This window comes from Hyposmocoma kahamanoa, unplaced genomic scaffold (assembly GCF_003589595.1).
Source record: "Hyposmocoma kahamanoa isolate Upper Pololo Valley unplaced genomic scaffold, ASM358959v1 102, whole genome shotgun sequence".
NCBI lineage: Eukaryota > Metazoa > Arthropoda > Insecta > Lepidoptera > Cosmopterigidae > Hyposmocoma > Hyposmocoma kahamanoa.
In genome coordinates this window covers 4,726,448-4,734,539 of record NW_020653337.1, presented here as the reverse complement: position 1 = coordinate 4,734,539, position 8,092 = coordinate 4,726,448, and positions in this window count along the sequence as shown.

Here is an 8,092-nt window from a genome sequence, read left to right as displayed (position 1 = left end):
ATGGACTCAAGTGGCTATATTAATAGCCGACCTCTAGTAAGAGATGACACTCATTCGTATCTTGACGAGTTAGTCAAGATACGAATTTACCAATATTCCAATTGGAATATTGGGAAAGTATTGTGTTTAAGGTTGATCTATTTTTATTAATTAAGACAACTCTATTATATTAATTAAAATATGTAGAAAAAAATACATTAAAAAAAAGCATTTATTAAGCTTTTTTGAAGTTTTCACTATCCCGTCACCAGCCTACGCACTTCTCACAAAAAATACAAGCGTAGATGCTGTCGACAGACGAGATGACAGATATTTATATTGAAAAGGAAAAAATATCAACATAACTTGACCCTTCCCGTCTGTTAACAGGTCAAGGAATTCAGGTACCAAGGTAACTTGGGAAATTTGAAATATATCTTTTGAACTGACCGCCGCAATCGTGGGCTGAGAAAGTTCGCGCCAATGAAGGATGCCTCATGACGTACAAATAAGTTTTTTGTTTCTTTTTTTCGTTACGTCGACAGACGTTCTGGCCGTAAGCCAAAACGCATCGATTATTTGGCAACATTCCAACTCTAAAGTTAAGAAATGGAAGCAAATCTTTATATCTGTGGCTAATGTTATACGGGACTGTAAAGATATTACGTACTCTCTGATGGATTTTGATTGACCTTTTGAAGATTTGAGTAGGTACTCTATTCTGAGATCGTTTGAGTATGATAAATGTGTTCAAATTGGATACAGAACGATCGGATAGAACGATTGGATAACAGTATTGCAATTTCAGATTCCAATATTTCAGTCTTATAGTTTTATATAATGTATTATTTTGGAAATCATCATTGTGGTTCTATCGGTATATAATGAAATTAGAAATAACGCAAAGTTACGCAACGGCATTAACTGCCACAGACACTTTGATTAAAATAATCAATTAGAGAACAAATGCAACATTCATAAATAAATGTAATAGGATTTGAAGTCAGCAGTGACTATGGGATCTGTAAAGAACTCGAAAAGTTGATTTGTTTAAAAAAAAACAAATATATGTGATTTTTGATACGAATGCTTTCAATATGTGGCAAATCCAGAAACCTAAGAAATCAAAAATTTATATTTGATAGGCTGATTGTCCACTTGAAGAGCTAAATTAGCATAAATTCATAACTTCAAGAGAAAACATAGGCAAATCATTGCACAACTGAAATTCACATCGCAAAAAGATAGCAACGTCACTGTCGCTGTGCGCTTTTACTTCCGTCACTTTGGAAACATGGAATAAATTTCTAACATTCTGTGGCAGCTGGGATTTCATATAGGATTTGGCAACTCATTCTATGAAGCCAATAACCTGTCACGTGCGATAAAGTGGAGCTGACGTCATCAGTTTTGAACTTCCTGAATTAGAAAAACAATATTGAGTATCACTTTTTAAATCCATAGCAAATAATAAAATATAATGCCCAATGACGTAGCGAGAGAAGCAAGGGAATGAAGTACAAGAGAAGGCGCCTACTTTTTTTTCTTCTTTTTGGAGTGCTTCTCCTGTCGGAAGTTGGACAACATCATGGTAATTCTGACTTTAAAGGCTACCGCTCTAAAGAGGGAAGTTGTACTGCAGCAGAACTATAGCCACAAATTCTTTAACCAGGCGTACCGTCTTCAATCTACACTTTGTTTTCCGAATGTTTTGCCCTGATAATTCTGAAGTAATTTATATTTATTATTCCTCATGACGTATATATAATTCATACGAAATATAATTCTTATTCTGTTAAGCTTAGCCTGTTCACAAGCTAAATATTGACAGTACGTAATTGTAAACCGAAACAAATAAAGATATGGTAAGCAATAGAGTAGATGTTTATGTTGATTTTACATAATATTGAATGATATATAGTCGATATAACATCAAACAATTCCACGAAACGTAGCGTCTAATTCTAGACATAATAATCTATAATCTCTACTGGAATAGTTGTAAGATCTAAACGCATTCATGCATGGATTTCCGGCGCCGACTGCTCAGCAACTACATGCATGCTGACTACCGTTCAATTAGTAGAACGGGAGCAATTTGTGGTATCCAATATGCGGGTGAATGTTGTAATAAATTACAGCTTTGCAAGTAACATCTTTAATCTTGTTGATACTGTTTTTAAACCGGTAATAGGTAGACACATACCTCTAGAAATATTCGTCGCCTATTATAATTTCATTTTTTTTTGTTGGAAGTAGGATCATCATGGAGGCTATACATGGATGTTCGGACTAAATGGCGTGTCCGGCTACACTGGGAAGTATTCCCAATGATTTGCGGCTTAATATATCCTTTCCATAAATTGCTCTCTACAGACTCAAGTTCCGTACCATTTTCTTATTAGTTTTCCTTTTTATATTTATAATATTTCGTTTCTCGCGTTTTTTCATTTCACTATTTATGTAACTATTTTTGGGTACAAAGTGAATCCCCTTTTAATGCAGTAAAGTGAAGTCTCATTAATTTGTAGGACATTATTGTACATTTATAGTAAACTTAGGTTTATTAGTCTTAGTGTCGTAATCTATTATTATCAAATTTGTCGCTAGTCGACCTTGAAACAACTGACATCTGACCCCCATAAAGAACTTTTGTGTTAGGTGAAGGACGTCGCTATTCCAGGGCAGGAAGATCGAAACTAGGATCTTGGCATTCCGCCATTTCGGTTGTTACGTCGAAAACTCAGACGGCATTAATAATAGTTAGTTATTTATTAACTGTAACTGTTCTATTTGAATTTGACGCTCCTCCTGTTTAGTGTCTGGTTCAATTGTTATTGATATTAGCCATTATTTGGGTTAAGACAGTTTTACGCGCACTTTATCATCACCTCTGACAGTTCAATTCTGGGAACATTATTTTAATGAAAATGAAATAACTAGCATATAGCAAGATAGAAATCCTATAAACACCAATGAGAGCTTTGACACACTATTTTGTTCTATGGGTCATAACTCTAGCTCTAGCTAGCCACAATGAAATGTCCACTTCACACTGCCTAGTTTCTTTGTTCAATGTTATAATGTGTTATCAGACAATTTTGTTTTTTTCCAATATTTCCTTTAACGTACTGTTTTACAGTGATCAACGATGATTAAAAAGCAAAGAAAAATAATTGGAAAAAGCTTTTAATACTTAGTTCGAATTAATAGAAAAATATTTCAAAATTATGAAATACTTTATTGTAAAATACGAGCGAGAAAACTCTTTGTTGTATCTACAACAATTCACTGAAAATGTCGTGTTAAATTCTGAAGCTCACTACGATTCTGTGAATTGTGAAATTTGGAAACTGTATTGGATGAAGACAATAAAATTTGAACCAGTGGTCGCTATGATATACTACTAGAATTTATATTACAATGGTAATAAGGATTTATTGAACGTAATAATAATATATTAATTGTTAGTATTTTGTTTTAAACTCACTTATCACCAATGATAAATTTATGAAGTTTCTTCACTCAGCCGGGTTATTTTACGACTATCAGAAACAGAAGAGATGTCGCTGTATTAATTGCAATATTTGTTTATTGCATATCATAATGTTGTACTACCATGACAGTCATTTTCATTTTAAAGGAGCAATGATCAGTAATAAATGCATTGAGAAATTCGTAAGATTTGCTGACTCGGTCTGCAGCTCAGATAGGTGGTACGGACATGTTATGCGACGACAGCCTGATCAAATGACAAGGAAAGTCCTTGACATGAGTAATCAGCCCCAGAGACGTGGTGGACCCATGGATATCCCTTATTAATAAAGATCTGCGAGAGCAACAGTTAAGACCACAGACGACTCAGGACAAGACTTCTCCAGTGACCAAAAGGGCCGACTCACAATAAATGGAAATAAATTGATTAGTGGACCCGGCATGGCAAAAGACACTGGTTCGAATCCAGTCATGTCGAAAGATTTTTTCATTGTTTGATTCGGTCTTTGTATCAATAATAATAACAAACTAGTAGAGTATTTTTACGAAAATTATGTCACAGTACAGGTCTACCGCTTAATTGAGTTGGCTCCTGAGGTAGCTGCTCGGTCCCGCTGCAGACGGGATAATTTCAACAAAATTTTTCTGACGATATTCAATAACAAGTTGCTTGAAAAAACTTTGCTTTAAACCTTATTCATCGACACAAATAACAACATTTAAGGTAAAATAACTGATTAAATCTATGTCGAAGACAAAGAGAAAGGCCACAGCAATTTGCTGATTTTCTGGCTTCACCTGGCAATTATTCGCCGCTGGAAACGCAGTGTATAGACTTTTTGAATCAATATAAATAATAGGGTTACCCTACTTATAGTAATATATATTTACTTCAGAAATAACAATTATCAAGCATTAAAACCTCAAATGTTAACGACCATCGACCAGCAAAGAGTATTTTACCGTGTACGTAGAATACACAGGCTAGGGATGCACGATTTTTTGCTTTGAATTGATTTTTTGGATCGTAACGGATCACATGCCTCTGAATCGATCCATGAATCGGATCGTATGCTTTCGAATCGATGTCATAAAAATCGTTTCAAAATTTATAATAAATTAAACACTTTAATTACATGACTTAATTGCTCTTAATAATACTATGTTAATATGATTTTTTTCACAGATGCCAATCCTTTACATCTAACTAAACTTTCCAAAAATAATGTGATATAATTTAATGTCCATGGGATTGTCCTCCTCTTTAATTTTCGTTTCTGTACTTGACAAAATCATTAATGAGATGAGATTTTTGTTTAGATTATGAATACGTTCTAGACGATTCGATTCGCCTTAATTTTGGATCGATTCGCTTTAAATTCGCATTGAAATGAATCGATTCAAAAATGGAGTTTAATTACTTATCTTCTACGTACGTACATTTTATAATATTTCTATCTGTTCTCTCTTTCTCTCTTGCAGGCTGTTGTCTATTTATGACCTTTGCTCTCACTGTCTTGGATTGGCTAGAAGAGATCTCTTTAGACCATTGTTCATCTTTTGTATAATTAATATTCCTAATATATTTGTTCTTCTTCGTTTGAAATATCTCTAAAAACTTGTTTTTAATTAAAGCAGGTGATTTATTTGTTAAAGCTTAGTAACGTTTTTTTGTATTAGAAAGTAAAACAAACTACGTCATGACAAAAGCAGTACGGCGACAATTGAACAATAGATTTGCAATGCAAACGCCGAGTCAGCAAATAGCGGTCTGAGAATCAGCGCAGTCAGTTGTTTCAACAAAATACGGTGTAGTTTAAACAATAGCTTACGATTGCACTATAAACGTGTTGATGAAATAGCTGTTTGTATGATTTCAGTACAACATGCTTCTGACCGCGATTGGTTTGTGCGTTAAATCTTTACGCTGTGGTAATCATGGCTATAATTTTGTTCCAAATTCTTCTAGTCGAAGAACAATTTGGACGCTTTTGGATTGAGTGCACGCCAACTGTATTATAACTCTCTGTTACTAGTGCAGGTACTTTAAATTCCACTCTCACAGTTCATCTCTCGAAAGACAAGATATCCAGAGCACTTTTTTTTACACAAACTCACAGCCTTACGCTACAGAAACCTTGTAACCGGTGCCTTGGACACACACATAGCCAACCACAAATTACACCTAAACTCACAAGAGAAATAAATGTAGACCATACAAAAGTCTCTCCCGGCCTAAGAATTGAGCTCGAGACCACTGCGTGGCAGACCAGCAGGTAACCGTTCGGACACTGAGGCAGTTAGGACACTCCAACCCTTCCCCCCGTCAAAAAAAAAAAGGACACTCCATCCATACGTCCATGCCATTTACCACCAATTTACACAAAGCGAATTGCTTTCTCGTTCCTAATGCGTGACTAAGCAATAGATAGCCGTCCCGGTCTGTTTTTCTCTAAAACCTGAACAGCAGGTGACATTTCTGGTCATAATTTATACACGCATTACATAAGAAAATAGCAGTAGAGCTTCTATTTTTTTATTATACCAAATATGCTACTGGTGGTAGGCGACACTCCTATCCATAGCAATTGCAGTGCCACTTAAAACTTGAAATTTTGAAATTCTAAGAACCGATTTTGAACGGTGCTGGTGAATAACAGGCGCACGGGACTTATCAATTTATATGTCAGGACGACCAGCCCAATGGCAGTGCCCCTAAGATCTTTGCCATTTATTTGCTCCTGTGGCCGAACGGTTACCATGCTGGATTGCCACGCAGAAGTCCCGGGTTCCATTCCAGGGCCGGGAGGAATATTTGTATGGCCTACATTTATATCTAAAGATAAAAATATATATAAATTTATTTCAATAAAACTTAATTTAATACAATACAAGTAAAACAAATGTAAATTTCTCTCGTGAGTTTGGGTGTAATATGTGGTTATCTATGTGTGTGTTCATGGCACCCGCGATATAGGGTTTCCCTAGTGCGGGGTTACGAGTGTATAAAAAAAAATTCTGAGTAGCGCTGCAACAGTTACGGATAGAGGTGTCTTACCACCAGGTGCAGAAAAAAAGAGAGGATCGGTTTTAGGGAATCAGATGGGAATAACACATTAAAAAAAATATATAACCTAATTATTTTGAGTTGGATCTGTCTATCCGTGTAACGTTTTTCATCTACAATATCATGTTTCAAATTGCAAATCTCAATTAAACCAAAGGTAAAGCAAAATAACGAAACTGAAAAGTTCAAATGAGTTCACGAGTACACATCCCGAAATTGCACGAGGACGAGTCATTAATATGACAGATTGAACTCCCTGACGTTGTTACATCTCAATTTAACTTCGCCTCAAGCTATTAATGTTTTGGTATAGTTTGTTATTGATTATGCTGGTGTATACATCTGTTTATAATATAGACGCCTTGCAATTTAACGAATGCACACTATGAAATTAAAATTCAATTTTCATAGGAAATATTCATTTTTAAACACGTTTCACGAAATAATAATTACAATAACAATTAGGCTGATATATCCCACTGCCTCTGCCGTGGCGTCTTACGCTTTCGGGGCTTCACTGGGTGGTTACCTTGGCCCACGGGTCTTCAGGCATGCAGTCTCTCAGTCTGACAGGACCAGCCCAACTTGCATATAACATCCATTTCAGCTTGGCAGCTATTGGGCCACTTCAGCAATCTGAGTTTAGGAACGCACCAAAATAAAAATACGTTGTGGTAAACGTTTAATAGCAAACAGGTTATTGAAATTCATCACCAAAGTTCCGAATACGTAGTGTATATTTACGTAAACTCACATAGAACAGACAATACCTCCTTCTGAAATCAAGGAGCTACTTGCAAAACTTTTGTTCTAAATAATCTACCTTTACAATATAAAACAAAGAGTTACAAAGTATTTCCTGTGCACTTTGTTTCGGAGTTCTTCAAAGAGTGAGTCAACAGAGCTCTCAAAGGCGAGCAACGCATAGGCAACTCCGCTGATGTTGCAGATGTCTGGATAACGATCACCATCTTTTACCCATACTTTACACACAAAAAAAGTAAAATACAGTACAAAGGTTTCGTGACTTCAAGGCGGTATTAGTCGCTCCACATAATATGTACAAAGACCGATCTCTTTTCATCACAAGTAACAGTATAATATGCTCTTGAAACAATGTTAATTGAATATAAATCTGGCCCTTTTTTTAGGAGAATCAATCAGTGTGAAGTTCTTGAAAAGGACAACCATACTCTCAATCACGCTTTATTCAGAAATCGTATTACAACAGGATGTAAAAAAATCATATTTCTTGGGTTATCGAAATATCCATGACAATGAACACTTGATCCAGAAATTGAATTACAATTCGAGTTTTTCCCCATTTTCCTTGGGTTGCGTACAATCGAAGAATTGTATTTTGTTTCTGGCAAAAAAAAAAAATAATGTACAGTTTTATTCTATTCCAAAAGATGACTTTAGTAGTAACAGAACTCCTTGTGAAAGAGTTAGACAAGGGAAATACTGCCACTTTACCTATTTCTGTAAGTTCATAAGTTAGCAAGTCCCATGTGTCTGTGATTTCACCAGCACCCTTCAAAACCGGAACGC